This window comes from Macrobrachium nipponense, chromosome 46 (genome assembly GCF_015104395.2).
Source record: "Macrobrachium nipponense isolate FS-2020 chromosome 46, ASM1510439v2, whole genome shotgun sequence".
NCBI lineage: Eukaryota > Metazoa > Arthropoda > Malacostraca > Decapoda > Palaemonidae > Macrobrachium > Macrobrachium nipponense.
Genome location: NC_061106.1, coordinates 14,959,864 through 14,986,546, shown reverse-complemented (window position 1 = coordinate 14,986,546; position 26,683 = coordinate 14,959,864). Strand labels below are relative to the sequence as shown.

Sequence of the window (26,683 nt, the reverse complement as noted above, 5' to 3'; positions counted from 1 at the left end):
AGCTGTAATCTTGTTTTTTAACGATTGAGCCCACAGCTGTCCCAGTACGCGGCCTTTGTCGACTAGAAATATGTTGTATAAGATGACTCGGTTCACTTCTTCGTGCTGACATGTTCGTGACACACACTGAATAGTTGTTGGGTATAAGGAGGCAAAAACCCAAAGGTTGTATACAATTAATTTGGAATGTTGGCCCATGTTGTTATTTCACAGCCTTTTTATGGCGTCAGGGAACTTATGACCAATCATCCATTCCCAGATATTTGAATAATAATGAAGACATGGATAATCTAAATGCCATTAATATACTTTGTTGCAAATATAAACATAGGAGCTGTGTCTAGCAGAAATTGTTGATCACTCGTTCAGGCCCAATAACACAAACGAGAGACGACTGCCGTGCATATTCTCTGACGAACATAGTACACCTGAGGTGCAATGACTTATACGTAAAAGAACTTAAACAGCTGTATACACATCGAGGGATGATTGTTGACTGAATAGTGCCTACTTAGCTTGTGCTTCTTAATATAGGGCTCTTGAAAGTTAGTAGTACTTCGACAAGACAAGATTTTAACCATTTGGAGAAAATAATCTCCTTTTGACTATTATGAAAAGTCACAAACTCTCTCTCTCTCTCTCTCTCTCTCTCTCTCTCTCTCTCTCTCTCTCTCTCTCTCTCTCTCTCTCTCGAGCTACATATATTAACAAAATCAAACTTGACCATCTGATTTGTCTATCCAATGATATTTGGTAATTCGTGCACCTTACATTTTTCTTTTTAAAGGAAGATTATTGCATCGTTACGCGTGATGTATGAAGCTCACTATTACAGCAATTTGAAACTTGGACAATCAAACTGAATACTGAAGACAAACTTTTTACAAGCGGAAAAAAAAACTCGTCGACAGAGACAGACCAGAGTCCTTCTTGGCTAGTTATCTCCGCCCATTGGCAAATTTTATCTCGATTACAAGAACGAGAAAAGCAGCCAAGTGACCGAGGAGGAGGAAATAGAAAGCCGTGCTTGCTTGCAAGAGGCTTATCGGAGATCTATCGACGTCTGGAGAGTCTGCAAGTTTAGGCACCCACTTCTTTTCCAGTCTGTCAGTGATTCCAGATTCCACGATCTTTCTCATCCTGGAAAGTTAAAGGGTATCAATCATCCGCGAGTCTCAGCTCTTCTAATTTTGCAATTAATTTTTTACAATTATTTTCCTTCCAATTTTGTAGGTTTCTCCTTCATGGGAGAATCTGTCAAAATTCTATAGAACAATGATGGGAAGTTGGACATTTTAAACGCTCATTTTTCTGTTCTCTTTTTCCGTTCGATTATTCGTAAGCCTCAGGTTATTGCTTCGAGCGTTCAAAGGAACCTGAATATAGTTAAATTAAGGATTAGATACTTATCCATCAGCTTTTTAAAAACGAATGCAAATGAGAATTCAGCAGGAACTTGCAGAAAAGCAGATGTGAAATGACGTCAAGGGAAGACGTCTCTCGATTATCAATACTTAACGTAACCTTACAACTTCCACGTTCTACACTGCAAAAGCCAAATATTCATAACTAGTCACTGCAGGGGTTCCTCACTGGACGAGTGGATTCCGTACTTAACTATCAGTCTGGTAGGTAGCCCGAGTTCGCTTCCCTCAGCCGCTCTACGCGGAACCAATGGAATTTATTTCTAGTGATCAGAAATTCATTTTTCGCTTTATAATTATGATTCGGATCCTACAAAAAGCTGTCGCTCCCGTTGCTAAGCAACCAATTGGTTCCAAGCCACGTTAAAAAAAAATCTAATCCTTCGGGCCAGCCCTAGGAGAGCTGTGAATCAATTCAGTGGTCTGGTAAAACTAAGTTATACTTTTATTCACTCACTGCGGGGAGAAGTATAAACTGCGTTCTTTCCGTGACAAATTAAAAGTAGCTTGAAGTAAAGTGAGAGATGCAGTCATAGAAGCTTAAGTTATATCAAGAAAGTAGATAGATGAAGAGAAGAAAAATGGATGGAAATGCGTCTCAAAGTCAGCATTAGGATAAGCTGAGGTTAAGCTAATCTTGTGATTGGGGGCTGGGATGTGAAAGCAGAAGAAATCTGGGTGAGATTCCTGACACCCTGCAGAATATCACTAGAGACAGGGAAGGGAACAGATGCTGCTCTGTCAACAAAGACAGGTAAAAAGCAGTGAGGTACGAAGTTGAAATTAAGTTTTCAAAAGGAAGGGGAAAAATCCACAAGCAGTAAGTGAGGTCGACAAAGCCTAATGCTAGACTGTTGAACTCCTTTAGGCAGAAGTCACTAAGAGTTTTCCCTAATGGAAGAAGAACAGATGGTATGAAAACGGTTCATTGGAACTGAGGTGTTTTAAATGGTGAAACCTTTCTTTACGTACGTATACCGAAAACGGTAAGCGTTTTTAAAAGAATACATTTATGAAATATTTATTACGAAGAATACTCACTGAAATCGGAATATACCCAGTAGAGGAGAACCCTTCTGAAGGGGCATAGATTTCTGGGAGACGAAGTAACTGTCCGGTAAGAAAAGGAGTTTACACGGCAGGCATGAAGACCTGATAAAGCTAAGGGTCGTCATGGTGGCATGCTGTTCGGTGCATAAACGCTTGATAAGGTCATCCATTGAGGGGCTCAGATTTCTAGGATCAGCCAGAACCATCTCGTCCCATATACGCCGATGAAGTGAAACTGGTGACAGCTGCAACAGAGGAAGGAAACATCTTCATGAGAGAGAGCGTAAGAATGGCAACAGCTTTTCTTTTCCTAAAAAAAAATAAAATAATAAAAAAAATAAAATGCCCTTAAAAGGCGTTTCTCACAGGCATAATTTCGGCTATATTTTGGCTGCCATCCTCCCGAGTTCGGCCCAGTGATCGGAAATTGATCGGTATTGTCATGTAAGACGGAAAAGAATTAAGAGAAAATGAACACCCAATACATTAAATGTAAATTAATTCAGTGCTAAAGCATTATCGATCTCCAATAGCAGTATTATTTTAGATAACAGATTCCAGGTTCAAAACTCCTTTAGTGCTTCTATAGGTATACCCAACTTGGAATTTTGAAATAGGGCAGGTTTATGAGATGTAGTCTAACGTGCTGTAGGCATATCTGCTGAAAACTGGCAACTACTCTTCAAAATTAACATTCAAAATGATAAACTTGTTATTCGAGTGCATTACACTGCTAAATGCACACAAGTAATAAACTATCAGAAAGAAAGAGGTCTGATTAGGGCTGCGTGGCTTCACAAGCATGTGTTATTAAAGTACTTAGAGGAAAGGGCTGTCCCACCGACGACGGTTTTGTTCAGCCTTTTCTACCAATAGGGATTCCAGTAGGGGCTCAAGGTGTATTTCCTTCATTCCTACACGTATAATACTTATATGCACCTAGCAGTGCATCACGTTTCATTAATATGTTTCCGATTTCAAAGGTTTTGTTGAAGAGGGCTTTGCTAGTTTTCAATGTGTATGGCTGGTCAACAATAGCCTACTTGCTGTAAGTCTAGCCTGCTTTAATCTAAAACCATTAGATTATAAAATCCTCTTTTTTTTGTTTTTTTTTTTTGACGCCTTTCCCCGCCGCCAAACTAGAACGAAACGAGTCACATTTTTAAAGTATAAAATTTCACATTACCTTGAATTCGTCCTCCACCCCAGTTCCACCTATAAACCCGAAGGAGTGGGTTCTGGCTTCATACATCGTTCTCAGGTCAGTGAACGGCAGGTAGTTCATATCCAAAGTCAGTGAGGAGATGAGGAAGCTGCTGTAGTAAGCGTGTAGGATCATGGTCGTCAGGTACAACGTCAGCAGGAGAAATCGGGAGGATGCGCTCACTGTGGATACAGTCTCTCCTGCAGAGGAAAATAATTGTTGTATATTTTGGTTTATTTGGCTAGGAATTTGTTTTACCATCTTCAGCTTCACAAGAACCTAGTATAAAGACCCGTGTGCATGGTCGAGACTGTGTTGGATGTGACGTCATAAGCGGGGAAAGTCAGAGCTTTTTTCACTCTATCTGCGCTTATGACGTCACATTGAGCAAAGTTCGTTGGGCAAACCTCGCCCATGTGGACGGGATCAATGCAGATATGAAAGAGATGTTTGATGGCAGGTTATACGAAGGCCTTCGTTATATTGTGAAATTTCCGTTCACTGATTTTAATTATTGATGTTTTTCAATATTTCTTATGTCAAGAATAACAAACTATCATTAGTTTTCGCCGCCAACAGCACTTTTCCAAATTTGATCTTGAAACGGAGTTATTGAAAGTGTCATCTTTAGACAGGTGATCTTTACTTATAACAATGATTCGTGCAATTAACTCTTATCATTCATGAGAATTCCACTGACCTGCGTTACAAAATGCTGCTACAGTAAGCCATATAACTTCAGACAGAGGCTTCTCTTCCTGGTAAGGTGAGTGTCTGAATACGAAGTGTAAACATAGGCACATCATTATTCCAAATAACACGGCCGATAACCAGGCTGGCCAAGTGAATTCTCTGGTGTAGCTGTTTCTAGCATTCTCGAAAGTTGGAACATATTTGATCCATAACCTGTTTCTGTATAGGATAGAGTCGTAGTTATTATAATTTCTATAAACTGTGCTTTGTAATTTGCAATTATTTAATCTATGATGGGCACCCTCCTAGTTTATAATCCTAGTTTTAGTTCTAAATTTTCAGCTCTCGCTTTCTTTGTCAATGTTTTTCTCAGCTTTATGTTCGCAGACAGTGATGATTTTCTTTTTCGCTGGTGACATGAATTCAGTAAATTGAATCCTTGCCTGACACTTTATTTCAAGAAACAGAAGAGGATATTTCATGTAAAGATGCTAACCCAGAAGATAACCTTTCTCAACCCTGAGTATCATGCTTAAAGTATAACCAAATTTTACTATCCATAATTTGTGTTTGGAAATCGTTTTTAGGCAAAGTTCCTGATTCCAAGGTTTGACTAGAATGGCTCTCCCTACTGCTAAAGTATCGTGAAAAGGCTACATTAGAGAATGGCTTTGTACTTAACAGTAGGGTTCATGATACATCAGATAGTTTCATTTTGTAGAAATATCTCGACAAATTATAAGGAGAGTTAGGTAGAGTAATGTTAATGAATCAGTACAACTGAACCAATTAGTCAAGAATAAATGCAGAAACAGATGAACCAGACAGTCAAGATTAACTCTGCAGAAACGGGAGAACCAAATAGTCAACTGAAACAGGTGAAACAGACAGCCAAGGGAACCTGCTGAAACTGGTATCGTTTTCAAAACTTCCGAACTCACATTGCTGTTTGTGTCTGCTTACATAACTATCCATCTGCTGCTTTGTTGAAGTGGAAGCACCCTGAGACGTCGAGAATTTCGACTCACCCTTCAGTCCGCAATCTGTGGGTGAAGTCAACAGCCTGGCTCCTTGCGAAATTGTGATCTATGTTCCCCACGGCAATGTCCGCTCGATCCTCCACGAGATCCCCAATCATCCCCGTCCATTTCCCCTCGCGGAGGCTTCCCCACGTACGGTCGCCAGTCACGAAGCAATGAGGTCTGGATCATTGAAAACATCTCACATTTGGACTTCATGAAGTATGAATGGCCTGTCTGATATTATGGTGATTGGCCAAAAAAGAAAATCCTACAAGGATTGGAACGATGTCAAAGCGAAAATGAACTAGTACTAATGGCAATGCAGTAATATTAATGATGATTGAAAAGAAAGTTTATTGTTAAGAAAAACTTTAAAGTTTATTGCCTTCGAACATCTAAGTTTTAATGCTCAGAAAGTCATCGATTTATTCCAGTTTGCATTAATTTCATGCGACATACATACGTGAAGTTCAGTGTCTGCCTCAACATGTGGAATACACTTCCAATAACCCCGTGGAAGCTTTCTGCTCGTACAGTGTCGTCCTCATTCACATCGGAAAACATCATTAATGGATAGTCCTAGAATTATTTTAAAAATTAGTTTTGCATCACGAAATTTGCCATTTATTATGTGCATATTTATGCCTTGTTCGTGATTTAATTTACGACTGTTGCGTTACCAGTGCGAATTGATAAAGTGTATAATAATTATAAGATGATCATTATTATATAAACTAAGAACATTACCTTCATTGTTTACCCACTGCGGTACGTAATGAACGTTGTCCATTTGACAAGCCTTACGCTAATCACAACAGAGCACTTTATCAGATCAATGAATATGACAATGTTTACTTGGCAAACAGAATTCCGATATCAGCTAAATACCTCGTCGATACGAAGCAGTCGGTGACACTTAATGCGGGCAATACAACCTCAGAGAAAGTAAGGAGCATTTTGCCCAAATTGGAAAGAAATGGACATTTGCATTTTATAATGCAAATTGATTGACTGTAGACATGAGTAAATTGTGTGACAGTATTATCGGTTATCGACGCACAGAACTTTAAGGATAACAAGCTTCTAAATTTAAAGAATTTCGCTTGGCGCTATTTACCTAACATTTCTTCTTCAAAAGAATTAATATATATATATATATAGTATATATATATTATATATATATATATATATATATATATATATATATATATATAGTATATATATATATATTACACGGGCCTATATTTCAGTCGGGGGTGGGGGTTGGGTGTACAATTGAGTAAACATCCAACCGCCACCCCCACCTGCTATATACTATACCCACATAACTTGCATGTTTATCCGTTTACTATTGGTAAATGACCGCCATACCGCGCATGTCGAAACGTTAGAGGTAATAACACTCAAATAACAGGAAGACTTTATGTGCTTTTCGGAAACTTGATACACCAGCTACACGCTGAAGAAAAGAAGATAATGCGAAGGACAGAGAAGACTATATATAAATTGGATGTGGTAGAAACAGTCATTATTTTAAATGTGAAAAGGCCTCCTCCCTAATAATAATAATAATAATAATAAGCAAATACAATTGCTGAACAGGCTTTTAAGAACCTTTTTCATAGCTTTTAATATATCTGGAAAACAAAATTGATGTAAATTTAATGACTAAATATTAATATTAATAATAATATGGTTACTGCTTTAGCACTATTAATCTTGTAGAGAGTCTTCTCCATTTTTCTGATGACAGCTTTCTCTTTGTTGCTTAGACTGGTGAGCAACGCACCAAAGGGCATGGTAAAATTCGGTCGAGTCATTTTAGTGTTTATTATTGCTTATACAATGCTCTCTCTCTCTCTCTCTCTCTCTTCTCTCTCTCTCCAACGTGACGTTTCATCCAGATCTACAGGTCATTTTCCAGTGATGACTGCTGAGGGACTGAATTCCATTGGGGAGTCCTTCTCCTTATATCCTGTTGTTGCCGGCTCTCGAGTAAGGTCTTCAGAACCCCAGGGGCAAGTTGAATTTTCATTAGTTCCTGGAAGGTGACTCATACGGCGAGCATTCTCGATTCTTACGGACCTCCTTAGGTGGGGAATATCACTGTGAGCTTCTTGATTGGCTTCTACCTGAGTGATGTCACTCCTGGTATTATTTTCATTATTATGTGAGTCACATCCAGTGTTTGTCATCTCATGCGTGCTGGTACTTTCGTTGGGAGGGAGGGGCATGGTCCTCCTCACAGTCGTTGGTATCAGAAACGCTCTTGAGTGGTGTTGAGGGGAGGCCTTTGCTCAAGAATAAAATGCGCTTCTAGGAGAGGCAGATGTCGTGGGTCAGGGGTTCTTTCAATGATTTTGACATTCCTGATGATGTCATCTCTCATGATGTTCTGCTGGTGTACTGTAAGGGCATGCTGCCTAATGGCGCCCTCCTGGGCGTGGCAGGAGATTCTTTTAGATGGGTGCATCATTGTCATACTGATGTAAATCCCAGGGCATCCTTGGGCGGGGCATATGTATCGGTAGACGACATTGGACTGATTTAGGGGGTCTCCTACGGGTGGGGTGGGGTTGTTCTTCATCGGGAGGTCCTTCATATGCTGATTCTTGTAATAAATAACGAGGGACACTCTCTTCCCTGCCTCCGTAAGGCAGGCGTGGTCCTCTATTATTTTCTTGATGGCTGTTTCATTGTCCTTGTATTGCTGAGGAATGAAGGCTTTGCAGAAAAGTTTTATACCCACCGGGGGGTGGAATGTTCTATTTCTCTTCCTCCGTCATGTACCATTTGGGAAGAGAGTGTCCCTCATTATTTTTTACAAGAATCGGCGTACAAGGGACCTCCTGATGAAGAACAACCCCTCCCCGCACATAGGAGACCCCCTAAAGCAGTCCAACATCATCTACTGATACGTATGCCCCACTCAAGGATGCCCTGGGATTTACATCGGTATGACAACGATGCGCCTGTCTAAAAGGATCTCCTACCAGCACGCCCTTACAGTACACCAGCAGAACATCGTGAGAGACAACATCGTCAGGAACGTCAAAATCATCAGAAGAGCTATATGAGTCACCTTCCCAGGAACCAATGAAAATTCAACCTGCCCTGGGGTTCTCCAGACTGTACTCGAGAGTGTGCAACATCAGGATATAAGGAGAAGGACTCACCAATGGAATTCAGTCCCTCAGCAGTCATCGCTGGAAAATGTCCTGTAGATCTGGACGAAATATGTTGGAGAGAGAGAGCGCGAGCATTGTATAAGCAATAGTAAACACCAAAATGATTCAACCAAATTTTACCATGCCCTTTGGTGCATTGCTCACCATTCTAACAACAGAGAAAAAGCTGTCATCAGAGAAAGAGAGAAGACTCTCTACAAGATTAATAGTGCTGAAGCAGCAACCATTTTTAACAAAACTTGCCTACGAGAGGGTCTCATTCTGAAATATACAAACGTCAGGCTGCATGACCCCAAACCAAGAAATGAAGAAAGGACCAGAGACTTCAGAATGTCCCTCCTACAGCGGCAACTACAGGAGAAGGATGCCGATCTGAAGACCCTGAAGGAGGTACATCACCACCTGAGTGAAGAATGGGCAGAAATACATGGTGAAGCTGTCCGTCCTGATCCTGATGACTATGGAATTGACAATACTGAATATGACATCTCTACAAGAGACCACCACCACCAAGCAGACGACTGAGCGGAGGACCAGCGCAAACCTCTCCCCTACGAAGAAATCAGTACGCGCCTCACCTACCTGAGTGAGGAGGACATGCATGACCGGGTTAAGGGCATAACCTGCAAACTTGTAGCCCTCAATGGCAGAAAGCTACACATCCAGGAGAAGACTCAGAGGTATATTAACCTCACTGCATACCAGCTCACCCCCAAACAAGACGACCTATTAAACCTCGGGCTAAACTGCCACCATGTCGAAGCCAAAGATGCACAAGAAACGCCTGGAGATCGAGATGCTCCTCGACTCGATTCAGCAGTTTGAAGCCAAGAAGATCTTGACAACGACAGACACCCTTCAACCTCTTCTGCTAGCAGAGGCCCTTACGGACAGGGGGTCATACTCAAGCGGAATTTACACCAGAGAAATGAAAGAAGCAGCCGTAGATCTGAAGAAGAGAGAAGACATCACCGTAAGAAGCGCAGACAAGACAGCCGCATTCGTGCTCATCAGCACCTTGGAATACTTTGAGAAACTCAATGCTATCTTGTCTGATGCCTCCAAGTTTGAGAAGCTTATGAGAAGCTCAATGGAAGACATCAAACGCAACACCAACCGGGTCATCACGGCCGTGAATGCCGCTACGAATGCTACACACCTCCCGCCCATCCAAGGAGACTACAGCCTCGGCTACCTCTACGGGAATGTGAAGACCCACAAGGAAGGCAACTTCCAATGCCCAATTATCAGCCAAATGTCAGCCCCGACTTATTATGCCTTGGCTAAACGCCTTAATAAAATTATTACTCTCTATATCCCCTCCAGGTACTGCCTCACCTCATCGGTGGAATTTTTGGAGAAGATCCATGACTCCTGTACGGGAACCATGGGGTACTTAGATGTTGAGTCACTATTTACCAATGTCCCAGTCGACGAAACAGTAGGGATCATCATGGAGCAGGTATATAGGAATCCTGATATGAGACCCCCAAACATTCCAGAAGACTCTTTAAGAACCCTGCTGGATATCTGCACGAAGAGAGCCCCTTTCACCACCCGCCGAGGACAGATGTACCGCCAGAAGGATGGCGTAGCGATGGGGTCCCCCTTAGGAGTCCTCTTCGCGAACTTCTACATGGGAGAAGTGGAAGAAAGAGTCTTCTCTCAACACTCATGTCCCCGCAGATACGGACGATATATAGATGACATCTTCGTACAAGCCAACTCCGAGGATGAGGTAGAAGCCCTTTGGCAGAAGCTCCTGTGTCACAGCGCACTCAACTTTACCATCGAGTACAGCAGCAATGATCGGCTCCCCTTCCTCGATGTTCTTGTCATGAAGTTAAATCAGAATCTGACTACAACAGTCTACACCAAAGCTACGAACCTTGGCCTATGTCTAAATGGGGATAACGATTGCTATGCGAGGTTAAAAACCACCACCACCAGGTCCTTTGTCAGGAGGGCCCTCTCATACTGTTTGACATGGAAGGACACATACCTCGAACTCGACTCGGCATCCCAGATGTTGATCAACAATGGGTAGTATAATAAACTCGTAAACTCGACAAATGGTACATGACTGAGGAAGAGAAAAAGAACATTCCACCCCAGAAGGGGATAAAACTTTTCTACAAAGCCTTCTTGCAACAGCAATACAAGGATGACGAAACAGCTATCAAGAAAATAATAGAGGACCACGTCCACCCTACGGAGGAAGGGAAGAGTGTACCTCATTATTTATTACAAGAATCGGCGTACGAAGGACCTCCTGATGAAGAACAACCCCTCCCCACCCATAGGAGACCCCCTAAAGCAGTCCAATGTCGTCTACCTATATGTATGCCCCACCCAAGGATGCCCTGGGATCTACATCGGTATGACAACAATGCGCCTGTCTAAAAGGATCTATTGCCATGACCAGGAGGGCACCATTGAGCAGCACACCCTTACAGTACACCAGCAGAACATCATGAGAGATGACATCATCAGGAATGTCTAAATCATCAGATGAGCCCCTGACCCATGAAGTCTGCGCCTCCTAGAAGTACTTTTTATTCTTGAGCAAAAGCCTCCCCTCAACACCACTCAAGAAGCATTAATGATACTGACATCTGTGAGGAGGACCATGCCCCTCCCTCCCAACGAAAGTACTAGCGCACATAAGATGACCAACACTGGACGTGAATCACATAATAATGAAAAATACCAGGAGTGCCGTCACTCGGGTAGAAGCCAATCAAGATACTCCCAGTGATGTTCCCCGCCTAAGGAGGTCCATACGACGCGAAAACGCTCGCCGCATGAGTCGCCTTCCCGGGAACCAATGAAAATTCAACCTGCCCCAGGGGTTCTCCAGACTGTACTCGAGAGCCCGCTACAACAGGATATAAGGAGAAGGACTCACCAATGGAATTCACCTACGGGCTGCTCTTGAGCAAGAGCCCGTGCTGGCATAAAGCCAGCTTAATCTTAAACAACAACAACAACCAATGGAATTCAGTCCCTCAGCACTCATCGCTGGAAAATGTCCTGTAGATCTGGACGAAATGCGTTGGAGAGAGAGAGAGAGAGAGAGAGAGAGAGAGAGAGAGAGAGAGAGAGAGAGAGAGAGAGAGAGAGAAGAGCATTGTATAAGCAATAATAAACACCAAAATAACTCAACCGAATTTTACTATGTCCTTTGGTACGTTGCTCGCCAGTCTAAGCAACAGAGAGAAAGCTGTCATCAGATAAATAGAGAAGACTCTCTACAAGATTAATAGTGGTGATGTAGCAACCATTTTTAACAAAATTTGCCTACAAGAGGGTCTTCTTCCGAAATTAATAATAAAAATAACAATAATCTTTGGGACATGGTAGAGGCGGAATCTCACTGTTTCTTCAGTTAAAAAGCTAACATGACAATCACAGGTTTCGTCATTTTAAGGTTTTTCTGATTCATTAGTACTTTAATTTTGACCTAAAAGTAACAGAAAAATTATGAGCAAAATTTATCCGAGTATAAATGTATTTTAATAAATTCATGCAACTAGGGCATAGTCTGGCATCATGTCATGAAATAATATTTACACTATCTTCGATCGAGCGAAGTGTTTTGAGGATCAACACCCATTTTTTGGAAAAAAAAAATTGATTTAATTTCCTAAATTATACATAACGATCAAGACACTTTCCGATCAAAAAATATGTATATACTTGCTTAGCATTTTTATTTTTAATTCAATTCTCGTTATAATATGATTATCGGAATTACATACTTAATCCAAGAGTACAAAGGAGAGATTAGAACAAGAATGCTGACCTGGTTCGTTGTGCAACGGAGGACAAGACCCGACAGGTCCCTCCTCCTCTCCCAGGGCTCTCTCGAGAAAAGTGGAGGCAAAGGAAGAGGTTGGAACTGTCCTTTCACTAGGCCGCCTTGTATTTCAATCAGTTCTTCTCTGTCGTTGGACTCTGGGCTTGGCAGAGACCCCTGATGGGTCCGTTCTCGCAACACTCCTGTGGAAGGTCTCCACTTCTTGGCTGACCACCTCCCAAGGAAGGATTTCTTCGGAGTCAAGTGTGATGCTGCTTTGTATATGTCCCACAAGTCCACTTCAATAGACTTTGAGTCTTTGTTGTCATTTATTATTGCAAACACAGCCTAGTCAGAGTAATGAAGTTCTCATTAGTTGCTAGACGAAAAATACATTTAAGCACGTTAGTAGTAACCCCTTTTATTTCATTATATAGCTCTTTGTCGTTGAATAGATTAAATTGTGGTTTGTCTCGAGTCAATTCAAGTCACTGCAAAACAGCTGTTCGAAGGTACATATTACCAAGTACAATAAAATTGTTTTCAAATGTGTTCGATGATAATTATACAATCTACTTGAAGTCGGTCTTCATTATCTTCACTACCAGTTGATGAAATCAGTCTATGAAGCATTGGCAGGAAAGTTAGTGGATAATGAGATGGAAAATGATGAAATGTTTTGAAAGTAGAAAGAAAAAGATTGAGTTAGAAATAGGGGGAAAAGTTATTCATGGTCCGTGAGAGTTAAATACAATAAAAATTAGTGATCCTACCTACAGGGGTCACTGGTGCCGGGATTGTGTAAAATCTACGGTAAACGCCCGTGTTCACTAACGAAAATTAAAATAAATACGCTATTGTTTATCAAGAATAATTGTTCTGTACTGTTCAACATACACAGTATTTACTTTTGACATTTTCGTTCTAATAATTAAATCATATATATCCTATAATAAACTTCCTGTATCTTTAACTCAACGCAAGACTTCTTTTTCAGAACTTTTTAGGCTTTTACACAGGGCTTCCCTACACCGACCCCGCAACAACAACAACAAACAACAAAACAGTTGTTTGTAGACTTACTCCCCGAGTAAGTGATAGATGCATCTTTGGATGACGTTCATTACCTTGTTGTCAAGCGGTAGGTCAAGTTCACTGACGAATAAGATCATTTTGTGACTCGAGATGATTAACCAAGAAGATCGGCGATGTTCCTTTGAATCGAAGATCTGAAATTGAAAAATACACATACATACATGTATATGTGTATATATAGATACATACATATATATATGTGTGTGTGTAGACAAATATTTTATGTTTGTAATATACTTATATAACTTTTTTTGTCATTACTGAAGCAAAAAAGAGGAATTCACACACATTTTGGAGACTTCTGAGGTCCTCGTCTGTAAAAAGCCAACCCACGAATAAGGGAGATGAAACGCTTCTTTTCCTAAGAAATGCAAATGGGATCTGGTCGCATTCCCAGGAATGATTCTTCGTAATAGAAGAATTCCATTTCGTTTGGCAAGAGTTATGAAACGCAGTATAAAAAGCTGGCGAACTGCGAGAGGCTGTTAATAGCCATTTGCTCCATAGAGTTTGCTTGAATGATCTTGAAGTGCCGCCACTCTCTGAAAGACGCCATAACAGTAATCATATAAAAAATTTGAATCTTTCCATTTCCTACAAAGCATTAATAAAAACTTTTTTTTTTTTTTTTTTTTTTTTTTTGTTTTTTTTTTTTTTTTTTTTTTTTTTTTTTATAAAAGAACAAATTGCGAAAATCACATCAAAGAACTTCGACTTGAAAAGTACTACAATATGATTTTAGTTTATAGTTGGAATCAGAAGGTATCTAGAACATATGCGTATGATCAGAGATTTCCCGACAGTAAAATATATAGCAACAACAACAACAACAACAACAATAATAATAATAATAATAATAATAATAATAATAATAATAATATTTCGGAAGGAGACCCTCTCGTAGACATGTTTTGTTAAAAATGATTGCTGCTTCAGCACTATTAATCTTGTAGAGAGTCTTCTCTATTTTTCTGATGACGGCTTTCTCGTTGTTGCTTATACTGGCGAGCAACGCACCAAAGGGCATGGTAAAATTCGGTTGAGTCATTTGATTTATTATTGCTTATACAATTTTCTCTCTCTCTCTCCAACGCGACGTTTCCTCCTGATCCGCAGGACATTCTCGAGCAATGACTGCTAAGGGACTGAATTCGAGTGTTGTTGTTTGTTGTTTTTGATTAAGCTGACCTTGTGTCAGCACGGGCTCTTGCTCACAGAGCAGCCCGTAAATAATACCCCTGGTATTATTCTGATAATGTGCTTCACGTCCGGTGTTTGTTTCATGTGCTCTTAATACCACTCAAGAAGCGTTCCTGATACCGACGTGTGTGAGGAGGACTGCGCGCCTCCCCCCCAACGAAAGTACCAGAGCGCATGAAACAAACACCGGACGTGAAGCACATTATCAGAATAATACCAGGGGTGACGTCACTCAGGTAGAAGCTAATCAAGAGGCTCCCAGTGATACCCCCCACCTGAGAAGGTCTGCAAGACTCGTAAACGCTCGCCGTATGAGTCACCTTCCCAGGAGCCAATGAAAACTCGACCTGCCGGAGAGGTTCTCTATACCGTACTCGAGAGCCCGCAACACCACGATTTAGAAGAAGGACTCGCCACCCATATATAACTGACAACAATAGAAAAATCTACGAAGATAATGAGAAAGAACTGGTGTTCAGAGAATACTGGCAGAACACCTTCAGAATAACTGAGGAAGAAAACAGAAACTTTGACAGAGAACAAGAAAGAGAAGTAGAAGAGGCAATACTCAGGGAAAGAGCGAACATAACACCTCACCAAAGAGTAGAAACCAGTAGGTTGGACCCAGATAATCCCATGTTGAAACCAGTAGAATTAAATGAAATAAAATCCATAATAAAAATAGGAAAAAAAAGAAAAGCCCCTGGAAAATCAAATATAAATAAAGAAGTAATGCAAAACCTACAGGATGCTATGCTTGAAATCCTTAAAGAGACAACAAATGAAACAATTAGCATGGGCTACTTCCCAGACATCTACAAAGAAGGGTTGATACGATTCCTTGGAAAACCAGGGAAGGAACCCAAGACGTGGAAAATTACCGCCCAATAACCTTGTTGGAACGTCCTGGGAAAATTGTAGAAACAATAATAAAAAACATATTAGTAAGATTCCTAAATGAAAATGGGCTGACAAATAAGAACCAGTTTGGATTCACCAAAGGTAGAGGGACTCAACTGGCCACTGCAGTAATGTATGAAAATATAGCAATTTCACAAGCGGAAGGACAAGGGTGCAATGTAGTTTCAAGGGACATTGCAAAAGCTTTTGACAAAGTGTGGCACAATGGCTTGAAATATAAACTGATTACCACTCCCATGCCAAACCTCATAGTAAGGCTCTTTTGCACCTTCCTGGATAACAGGAAAGCACAAATAAAGATGGGAAGAATTTCAGGTCCGGAGTTCCCAATTCTAAGTGGAGTCCCCCAGGGGAGTGTGTTGGCACCTATACTTTTTAACTTCTATACTAGAGATGTCCCTGCCCCTGATGTAGGCTGTCACCGGATTATATTTGCAGATGACCACACACAAATCATAACGTACCCAAATAAAAGGAGTAAAAACATGCTAGCCCTAAAAACAGCAAGGGAAATAAAATAAGGTCAATGAATAAGAAAAAAAATGGAAAATAGCCACCACTCAAGCAAAATTTCAACTATTATCAGTGTCTGTCCAAAAACCATCAGATGTAATTGTTGACGGCAGAAGAATTCCCTTCAAGAACTCCATCAAGGTCCTGGGAGTTACCTTCACCAGGACAGGACTAAAGCACCATCTGCTGAACTGCATCAGAAGAGGCAGTCAAACCGCCAAAAAAATCAGGAGATTCAGCTCAGTATCCACTGACACGTACCTCTTATTGTACAAAGCACTGGTAAGGCCACAGTCGGAGTACCCATCAGCGATCCTAGCAGCAACTTGTAAATCATCAATGAGAAAACTACAATCTATCCAAAATAAAGTAATCAGAAAAGCTTACAAAGAATTACCACCGTATTATAATACAATAAAAGAATTGCACGAAAGATCAATGATGGAGAGCTTCAAACTGCCAGGAATTTCATTAGGCTAGCCAATAAGACGTGGGACAGGATGTCTGAGGGTGACGACAACCTGCTGGAAAGAAGCAGAATGCTAACTAGAGAAGGAAGAAGGGACCTCAAGATATGGCCAAGATTAGGCCCCAAGATAGAAGAAGTCACGCCTGATCCAGTATATGTGAACTGAGCAGTGGAATGTAGGATTGAGGGGAGAGTATGTATGCATGTGTGTGGATGTATGAGCACTTGCGAGTGGGTATGTGAGAGCGTGCAAGTGGGGTTTTGTGTATAAGAAAAAAAAATGTCCGTGTGAGTCAGATGTGTACATGAGGGATACAACTGTGATAAGTATGACTAGTGCCACTAAAATTCCATTAGTGGTAGCTGGTAATGGTTAATAAGAAAAAAAAATCCATACCTGCAATAGAGAGGCAATCTAACCACCTTAACATCATCGACACCACTCGTCACTGAGCAAAAAAAAAAAAAAAAAAAAAATAAAAAAAAAAAAACCCTCATCACCACCACTTCAAGACCCTTTCACCTCGCCGAGAATCATGCACCGAATGCACCCTCACCAAAGCAAAGGGGTCTGCCCCCTTCTATTCACTACTAACACTACTTCTACTTCCTACTTTACTCTATACCTGTCCCCATACCTCCACACCCCATACCTTCAACACCCCCACCCCAATAAATCCATCCTTTCCTATCCCCATTAAGTCTAAGTCGAATTCAGTCCCTTAGCAGTCATCGCTTGAGAATGTCCTGCGGATCAGGAGGAAACGTCGCGTTGGAGAGAGAGAGAATTGTATAAGCAATAATAAATCAAATGACTCACCGAATTTTACCATGCCCTTTGGTGTGTTGCTCGCCAGTATAAGCAACAACGAGAAAGCCGTCATCAGAAAAATAGAGAAGACTCTCTACAAGATTAATAGTGCTAAAGCAACAATCATTTTCAACAAAACAATAATAATAATAATAATAACAATATGCTTTCTGAACTCTGAGGATTTATATGTTAATTAGAATGCAACTTTTTCCTACATATATATATGACGTAAGTCTTTTATCACTCCACTTTCTTATTTCTTATAAAACAGTCTTACCTTCCAGAGGATGAATGAAGTGAACGTGTTGGAATCCTTGGCGCTGAGCGTACTCCTTAACGAACACTATTACTTCAGGATGAAAACTGACTGAATCTGCTCGACACAAACTCACAAATACGCTGAAAAGCTCCAAGAGTTTCATCTTCATAGAAAGGAGCTTCTACACTGGCTCCGTATCCGTAAACAGGCCTCCTTTTAACCCTATCACCAGCTCTAGACAAAAAAGTACTGGGCGTTGCCTTGGGGCGACAATTATTGAAACAAATTGTCAACGAGAGTTGACCGCCTTTGATTACATCGATTGCACTAGACGGCCATTCTTACATAGCTTACGTCCGTCCAGAAGCCCATCAATACCATTATTGTTGTTCTTTAGTTTACTAATTCCAAGTTAAAAAGGATAAAGCGGAAAAAATATGCCATATTTTAACACTGGATCATTTACGACTCCCATTCTCGCTGAACGTCTCCGCGCTTCCATTTGATAGAGGAACAAGTGAAACTAATGGTTAGATGATCTGCACATTCATGTACTTAATGTATTGTCTGTTCAAGAGCTGTCATTTTGTTTTTTAACGATTGAACCCACAGCTGGCCCAGTACGCGTGTTTTGTCAACTACAAGTATGTTGTACAACTGAGTTCGCTTCTTCGCACAAACGTGTTAGGGACCCATACTGTGTCGTAAACTTGAATAATTATTAGGTATAAGGTGGCATAAATCCAAAGGTTGTATACAATTTACTTGGAATGTTGGGGCCATGTTATTTTTTATGGTGTCAGGGAACTTATGACCAATTATCCATTCCCAGATATTTGAATAATAATGAAGACATGAATAATCTAAATACCATTAATATACTTTATTGCAAGTATGAACATAAGAGCTGTGTCTAGCATAAATTGCTGATCACTCGTTCAGCCCCGGTACCTAAAACGAGAGACGACTGCCGTGCATATTCTCTGACGAACACAGGACACCTGAGGTGCAATGATTTATACATAAAAGAAATTAAACAGCTGTATACACATCGAGGGATGATTGTTGACTGAATAGTGCCTACTTAGCTTGTGCTTCTTAATATAAGGCTCTTGAAAGTTAGTAGTACTTAGACGAGACAAGATTTGAACCATTTGGAGAAAATAATCTACTTTTGACTATTGTGAAAAGTCACAAACTCTCTCTCTCTCTCTCTCTCTGTGGAGATATATTAAGTAATTGAATTAAACTAGACCATCTGATTTATTTAATCCAATGATACTTGGTTTTTCGTGCACCTTACATTTTTCTTTTTAAAGGAAGATTATTACATCGATAAGCGTGATGCATGGAGCTCACTATTACAGCAATTTGAAACTTGGACATTCAAACTGAATACTGAAGGCTGAAACTTTTTACAAGCGGAAAAAAAAAACTTGTCGACAGGGACAGACCAGAGCCCTTGTTGGCTTGTTATCGCCGCCCATTGGCAAATTTGATCTCGATTACAAGGACGAGCAAAGCAGCCTAGTGCCCGAGGAGGAGGAAATAAAAAGCCGTGCTTGCTTGCAGGAGGCTTATCGGAGATCTGTTGACGTCTGGAGAGTCTGGAGAGTCTGCAAGTTTAGGCATCCACTTATTCTCCAGTCTGTCAATGATTCCTGGAAAGTTAATAAATGTCATAAACTGTTTGGGTGAAGGTGTTTCAACATTTCAAAAGTGATCATTGGAGCATGTTTGACAATGCCGATAAAAGTTCTTCCATGGTAAAGCAATCAATCTATGAAAAATATTGATCAGTCTCAAAATTAATTGGAATTTTCTCTTCTTTTTCTTTTATTGACGAACCTTTGGAGATATTACTTAAATGTTCTGCTAGGCAATTTTCCACCTCATTAGGATCATATATCAGTTTGCTATTAATTTTCAAAACTGGGACATGGGAACGAATGTGCTTTCCTAGTATTTTATGCACTTTTTTCCATATCTTGCTTAGGGGTGTATCTTTGCACACCGATTTTAGGTAGTTACACCAAGATTTTCTTTGTGCTTCATTAAATGTTCGTTTTGGTACAGCACATGACCTTTTATAATCTATGTAATCTAAATCATTTCTCGACTTCCTAAATTTTCTTTGGGCTTTACTACGGGCTTCCTTTGCTTTTTTATACTCCTCATTCCACCAAAGAACTGGACATTTAATCTTTACTTGTGCTACAAATGGTATAGATGAATCTGCAGCATCAATTACCAGAACTAAAAACATAACCAGAATAGTTTCTATGTCCAAATTATTATCCCATAATAGAACATTCTTCGTACATTCACTAAAATCTTCCCAATTGGCTTTATTAATATTAAATTTATTAATTGATATCTCTCAAGTGAAATTCAGAATACTAATTAAAACAGGAAAATGATCACTGCCACACAAATCATCATAAGTGTTCCAAAAATATTTGTCTACTAGATCTTGTAAGCACAAGGACAAATCTATGTGAGAGTAACTTTTTGTTCGTTGGTCAAAACGAGTTGGTTTGTCTTTATATAATATATGGAGTTGATTGTCTACAACAAAATCAAGTATGATGTTGCCTCTGGAGTTTGATTTTACATCATGCCATGATAAATGTCTTGCGTTGAAATCTCCTAGAAGTAGCTTTGGTTGGGGAAGCTTCTTGACTAAGTCATTCAACTTTTGAAGCATTTTTTAGGGTTGGTGCATTCATCACTTCTATGCTCCAAGGAGTCACATTTAAAACGTCTAGGCGAGCCCAAAGACTTGCATCGTTTTGCTGTATGTTCAAATTTCAAGCAAATCTTACATTGCACATGTTTTGGATGTTCTTCTTTAATTCCTATTCTTTTTGTTTACATTGCATAGGTTTTGGATGTTCTTCTTTAATTGCTATTCTTTTGTTTCCTATTTTCATATATGTTGGAATTATTTGCTGTGAAAAAATAATTTTAGCTATTTTCAGACTTCTTCCAGTTTTAGCACATTTTCTCTCATAAACAATAACTGATTTAACATTATGTTTTTGATCTTCCAGGACTTCTTTTAATGTTTCACATCGGATTCATTGGTGTCATTTTCAATTCTAAGTTTATCCTGCAACATGGTTCCAATTCTCGTGTTATAATGGGCCTCGTCAGAAGCATTTACATGGTGAATTCCAAGTTTTGTAGTTTCAAGTAGTTTTTTCCATTCTTCAGATTTAGCCTTTACGATGAACTTTTGTTTTTTTCGACTGAGAATCGGGGATTGTCACAGCCAAGAATTTTCTTCAGTGAACGGTATATAACCAAGTCACTTAGAGGAGGTACTTCTTCGCTTATTTTGAGTGTGATCTACTGAGACCACACTGGAGGAGAAAAAATATCTTCCATAGTTATATTTTATTTTCTTCGGTCTTTCGACCCTGAGCTGAGAGAGCTGTGTCCACTTAAGTTTTTGAATTGGAACTTTTGATAATATTTTTGTTTCTGTACAACGGAATTTTGCTTCTAGCACCTTTGCTATAATCTGGTGGCATAGCATTTTGGTTTTCTTGTAGAATCCTTGGATTTCTGTGAAACCATTTCGGATGAATAACTTTCTGAAGGGTCATTGCTCTTGGTGGTATAAACAATGGTTTCTTCTGAACTGGTAGTTTTCAGACATTTACTATTTGGACTATGAAGGTTGTTCTCTTTCTTAGGTGAGAATGTTTCAGTGTGTGTTCTAGGTCTCTTTCCTATCTCTGTTGGTCCATCTAGTTCTCTTAGTATTTCCTCAATTTCTTCAGTATTTATTGATTCGTTTTTGTCATGGATTATCTTTCGAGATATATTTTCTTCTTTCTTTTGGCATTTGTTAAGGTGCAAATTATCAGAGATGTCTCCTCTGTTCATCAAGATGATCATCTACTGCAAGGCTGGTCAGTACTTTGAACTTGTTACTTATCTCATGGTATTGTTTTTATCTGATTTTTCTACAGTTATTTGATTTCTGGTGTTGGAAGATTGGGTAGCTTGTGAGATATCATTGAATATCATTCTCCTTTGGTGTTTGAGTATATCTGCTGGAAGCTGCATTCCTTCTTCTTTCATGACTTCCTTAGCTTCCTTAACTGTTATACCAAATTTTCTTGATCTGGTAAGGGCTTCTTGGAAATATCTGAAATATAGTACACATTCCTTTCCATAAGTATGGTGCGAACCATTACAGTTGAAGCATTTTTTAGGGTTGGTGCATTCATCACTTCTATGCTCCAAGGAGCCACATTTAAAACGTCTAGGCGAGCCCAAAGACTTGCATCGTTTTGCTGTATGTTCAAATTTCAAGCAAATCTTACATTGCATATGTTTTGGATGTTCTTCTTTAATTGCTATTTTATTTGTTTACATTGCATAGGTTTTTGATGTTCTTTAATTGCTATTCTTTTTCTATTTTCATATATGTTGGAATTATTTGCTGTGAAAAAATAATTTTAGCTATTTTCAGACTTCTTCCAGTTTTAGCACATTTTCTCCCATAAACAATAACTGATTTAACATTATGTTTTTGATCTTCCAGGACTTCTTTTAATGTTTCACATCGGATTCATTGGTGTCATTTTCAATTCTAAGTTTATCCTGCAACATGGTTCCAATTCTCGTGTTATAATGGGCCTCGTCAGAAGCATTTACATGGTGAATTCCAAGTTTTGTAGTTTCAAGTAGTTTTTTCCATTCTTCAGATTTGAGCCCTTTACGATGAATGAACTTTTGTTTTTTTCGACTGAGAATCGGGGATTGTCACAGCCAAGAATTTTCTTCAGTGAACGGTATATAACCAAGTCACTTAGAGGAGGTACTTCTTCGCTTATTTTGATTGTGATCTACTGAGACCACACTGGAGGAGAAAAAATATCTTCCATAGTTATTTTTTTAAAATGTTCTTCTCTTTTGAGATAGTGTTTGGTACATATGGCTCTAAAGTAGCCATACTAGAGTTTTGGAGGGATTCCACGGACAAGTCCTTTGAAGAAAGCATAGGGTCATCAGCAGAAATAGGGACTGGGGGCGGGGGAGGGGGGATTGCCATATTACGTGAAAACTTAGTTCATCCAGATATTCCCCATACCCATCATGGAGTCACACTTAGAGGACGGGTCATCCCTTTAATCAGGGTCGTCCTAGGGGTAATTACCAGATATACATCCTATCTCCAGTGCTAAGGCGTCATGATGTCCGTCGAGATCAGACCCGGCACTGAGGATAGGGTTTGACATTAAACTTTCCCCTCGCTCGACCACGTCAGGTACTCGAGTTCTACGGGAGAGGTGGCATGCCGTCCATCCTCACCCTCCTTCAAACCCCAAAAATTATTTTAAATCATGTTCAAAACCAAGCCAAAAGTCATCAACATAAAATCAATACCTTATAGGGGGAGGAAGCAGAAAGATGAAATGTTTTTAGTAAAAGGAAAAGGGCTGACTTATTTAGTTGGATCAACAGCTGGGCACCACGGCCAAGCGAGAAAGCAGTTCCCACCAGGCATCAGAGCTCAGCTGCTGAACCCTAAGGCCCCCCCATCCTCGGCAAGGCTTCAGCATCTGGTGGTGGGGGGAGGGGGGGGGGCACAGTACGAGCTTGTTAATAGGAAGCGGCAAGAAATTGTCAGTAAGATGGGGGAGAATTTAGAATTGCTGTGAATCTTAGAAATAAATAATTATTTTAATTTTGTTAATCGAAATTTCAAGGAATACATGAAATTTCATGTAAAAAAAAGCCCAAGAGCTGATAAAATCCTAAGGAAAAACTGAAGTACTTAAATCAGAAATGATAACAGTGCTATAAATGTCCCAGGTACTGTTTTATAGTTCAGCTAATTAGGAACTACTATCCTTCAAAGCATGGCCTTAGGCACCCAACCTCTTTCACAACATGTACTAAAATGATAGAAGATTCTTCAACATAAGTTTTCTGTGCTCTTTTCTCACAGATGGCAGTCCCCTCAAATGGTCTCTCTCTCTCTCCTTCACAACGTTCAGAAATAATCACAGGGAGAAAAGCTTTCTCTTTATGGGCTTTTCAAAGGCTTCCTTTGCCTATAATCAACCAGAGTTGCGAGAACTGGTGTGCACTAAAGTCCTTCAGGGAAATCTCTCCTCTGAGCGAGAATGACAATCCACTTTCGTCTGTTGCAGAAACCGGGAGAGAGATTCGCTGTGAAGTGTGCACAACTGTGTTCATTAGGGGACTTCTGAAGTTCCCGAAGAAGTTTTATGAGACTACGACGCAGGGAGGGGGAGGATAAGGATGAGGGTAAGAAGGCAAGGATTACCAGATTACTGATAAAGAAATACTAGCTTTCATGGATGTTCTGCAAGAAGTTTGTCGACAAAGTGGTTGGAGCAATGCAATCTGCTCTTGAGTTTTGCAAAGTTCGGTCGCCAGCTGCCACAATCATGTTCAAATTTGCGTAATTTCCTAATCATAATGATCAGACTCTCAGCTTTTGTGGGAAACTGTACATCAGTATCTCAAACTTCTAAGTTTAACGATAACGAAACAGAAGCAGCTTATTTTTGGCATGGTTGTCAGCTAGAAAAAAATGTATAACGACGAATGACAATAACTAAACCAGAACTTACCAGACTCGAGTGTCTGGGACACGATTTTTGAGGGAGAAAAACATGGACAGAAAATAGTCATCGAAAATACCATCAAAGTTCGAAGATCCAAGAAAACACCCATCAAAAGCCTTGAGAGATCCGACTGTCTTCAAAATCAGCCTCTCTCTCTCTCTCTCGTCTTTACAGAAGCCACAAAGCCACAAAGATAACACGTCTTTGATGTGATTTCGAAGAACCCTTCAGATACCACACTGGAGGCCCCACAAAACGGCTTCATGGAATTTTCTTAAATATCAGTCATCTTGTTGCTGAAGACATTTTTGCATATTTTTTTTTTCAGGCACCTTTTTCAAAACGTGCAGTTGACTTTATATTTTGAGTGAGACAACTTGGCGTTGTTATCGGTTCGCAAATAGGAGTTTCGGCCTTGTTTAAATGTCATGGAATAAAGCATAACAATATCCTACGAAACTAGGTTTTAAAATAGGTTTTAAAAAATTATTTTTTTAAAGCCTATTTTTTTCTGTCTGTGTGAGACGATTTTGCTGCATATGTTTTCATGGCACATACTTAGTTTAAATAGTTACTTGTAAAAACAACGTAAATCGTATCCTATAAGATTATTCTGCTAATTAATAAGACAAACTAAGAGAAACGGCATTCACTTCCATCCTCAAACAATAACAAACGCACAAACTCACACTGACAACGAGAAGTCAGAAACGTCTTAAAACTTGTCTATTAGATTTTCCCGTTTTCCACATCTTGAGGAAATAAGTTCAACTTCGCTCCCGGTGGAATATTCATTACTGCCTTTTGCTGATTTGAGAATCTCATCAGAGACTATTGTCCCGCTTGAGCAGAGAGAGAGAGAGAGAGAGAGAGAGAGAGAGAGAGAATAAAATGCTCAGTACGTTCTTTGGAGTTCAGTTTCCAATTCGTCAACGATTAAGCACAATCCCTAATTCGTAGGGCCTTCATCGCAGTCCGTCAAACCGAGCTTAAGTTCAGTTGTTCGAAACGTAAAACTGTTCACCAAACTCTCCAATGAACAATGGCGTAGAAAGCAAACGTTTAACAACACCACGCCAGAGGGAAGGGGGTTTAAGCTTCCACGAAAAGAATTTTGCAAAAGGAAAAAATAAATAAATAAATAAAACGAGATGGCGAAAACATGATCTCGAAACTGCCACCAAACTACCAAGATTAACGAAATCAAGGGGTAGACTTTGAACGAAATCACCCATCAAATATTCTCATGCAATCATACTGAAGGTCTTACACACGAACACTATCACTACATGAATAATACTGGTCTCCAGCTTTCAAATATAACGATGTAAAATATTAAAGATTTTTTAATATGAAGGACGTCCTGTCTCAAGCCTTGCACACCATGTTGAAATCTACGATTAAACATATTAGATAAATTTGTAGATAAACATTTTTTTTCTACACCCGTCTGACGAGTCATGCTCTTTGTCGGTTTGTTAAGCAACTGATATTTGAATAGTTTTCATCTAGTAAACAAAGGAAACTAAATCTAATGAAAATATCGAAAATAGTGTCTCTCAAAAGTAAAACCAAACGAATCGACATTTATTACTATCGCCCTCATCGACAACCGAACAAACTTCTTCTTAAAAAGACGTCACAAATTTTGTGAACTTGTCAACTGGATTTTGTCATTTTACATATTTTGAGAGAGAGAGAGAGAGAGAGAGAGAGTTTAACTTGGTACCCGGCAGAATGTCCATTATTGAATTTCTGTGTTTTAAACTCTCATTAGAGACTATTACCCATCTTAGAGAGAGAGAGAGAGAGAGAGAGAGAGAGAGAGAGAGAGAGAGAGAGAGAGAGAGAACTATTAATCAGCGACATACCTCAAAAATAATTCCTCAGTCCTTTAGAAGTTTTCTCGTGCTCAGTTATGGGAAATATGAAAGGTATTATATTAACCTCGTTTTATGGATGACGCAGGATCCTGGATCCTGTGGTGACGCAAAAACAAAAGCAACTACGCACTATCATATATTATTTCTCGGTCATCGACTATGCAACGAAGCATGGCAACAGCCGCGGTAAAACTAACCGGGCTTAATCCTATGTTAAAAAAACTTCTGCTGAAAAACGAATGCCAAAAAAACTTAACTCGAAATGGTCGTAAGGCCTTGAAAACAACCCATCAAAAAGCTGGTTAGATTCAAGTGTCCTCACTGCAGCCCTTTTCTCTCTCTCTCTCTCTCTCTCTCTCTCTCTCTCTCTCTCTCTCTCTCTCTCTCGTGGTTCTACAGAAGGGGCTAGCTTAAACCACAAAGATAAAACCACTTTGAAGCGAATCCGGAGAACCCTTTAGATACCACAGTGAAGGGAACACAAAATCGCCTTATTGAACTTACTTTTATACTAGTCTTATTTTATTTTATTATA

At 39.8% G+C, this 26,683-nt stretch overlaps 2 long non-coding RNA genes across 2 annotated transcripts; both read right to left on the bottom strand.

The window, feature by feature from the left end:
• Positions 1–2,497: 2,497 nt before the first annotated feature.
• LOC135214566 (uncharacterized) lies at positions 2,498–4,576 on the bottom strand. Its single transcript, XR_010314406.1, has 3 exons — positions 4,379–4,576; positions 3,661–3,878; positions 2,498–2,719 (listed from the first exon to the last, which is right to left on the bottom strand). It is a non-coding gene; the product is annotated as an uncharacterized LOC135214566 (long non-coding RNA).
• Positions 4,577–5,856: 1,280 nt separating this feature from the next.
• On the bottom strand, positions 5,857–13,605 carry LOC135214565 (uncharacterized). Its single transcript, XR_010314405.1, has 3 exons — positions 13,508–13,605; positions 12,387–12,728; positions 5,857–5,972 (listed from the first exon to the last, which is right to left on the bottom strand). It is a non-coding gene; the product is annotated as an uncharacterized LOC135214565 (long non-coding RNA).
• Positions 13,606–26,683: the final 13,078 nt, after the last annotated feature.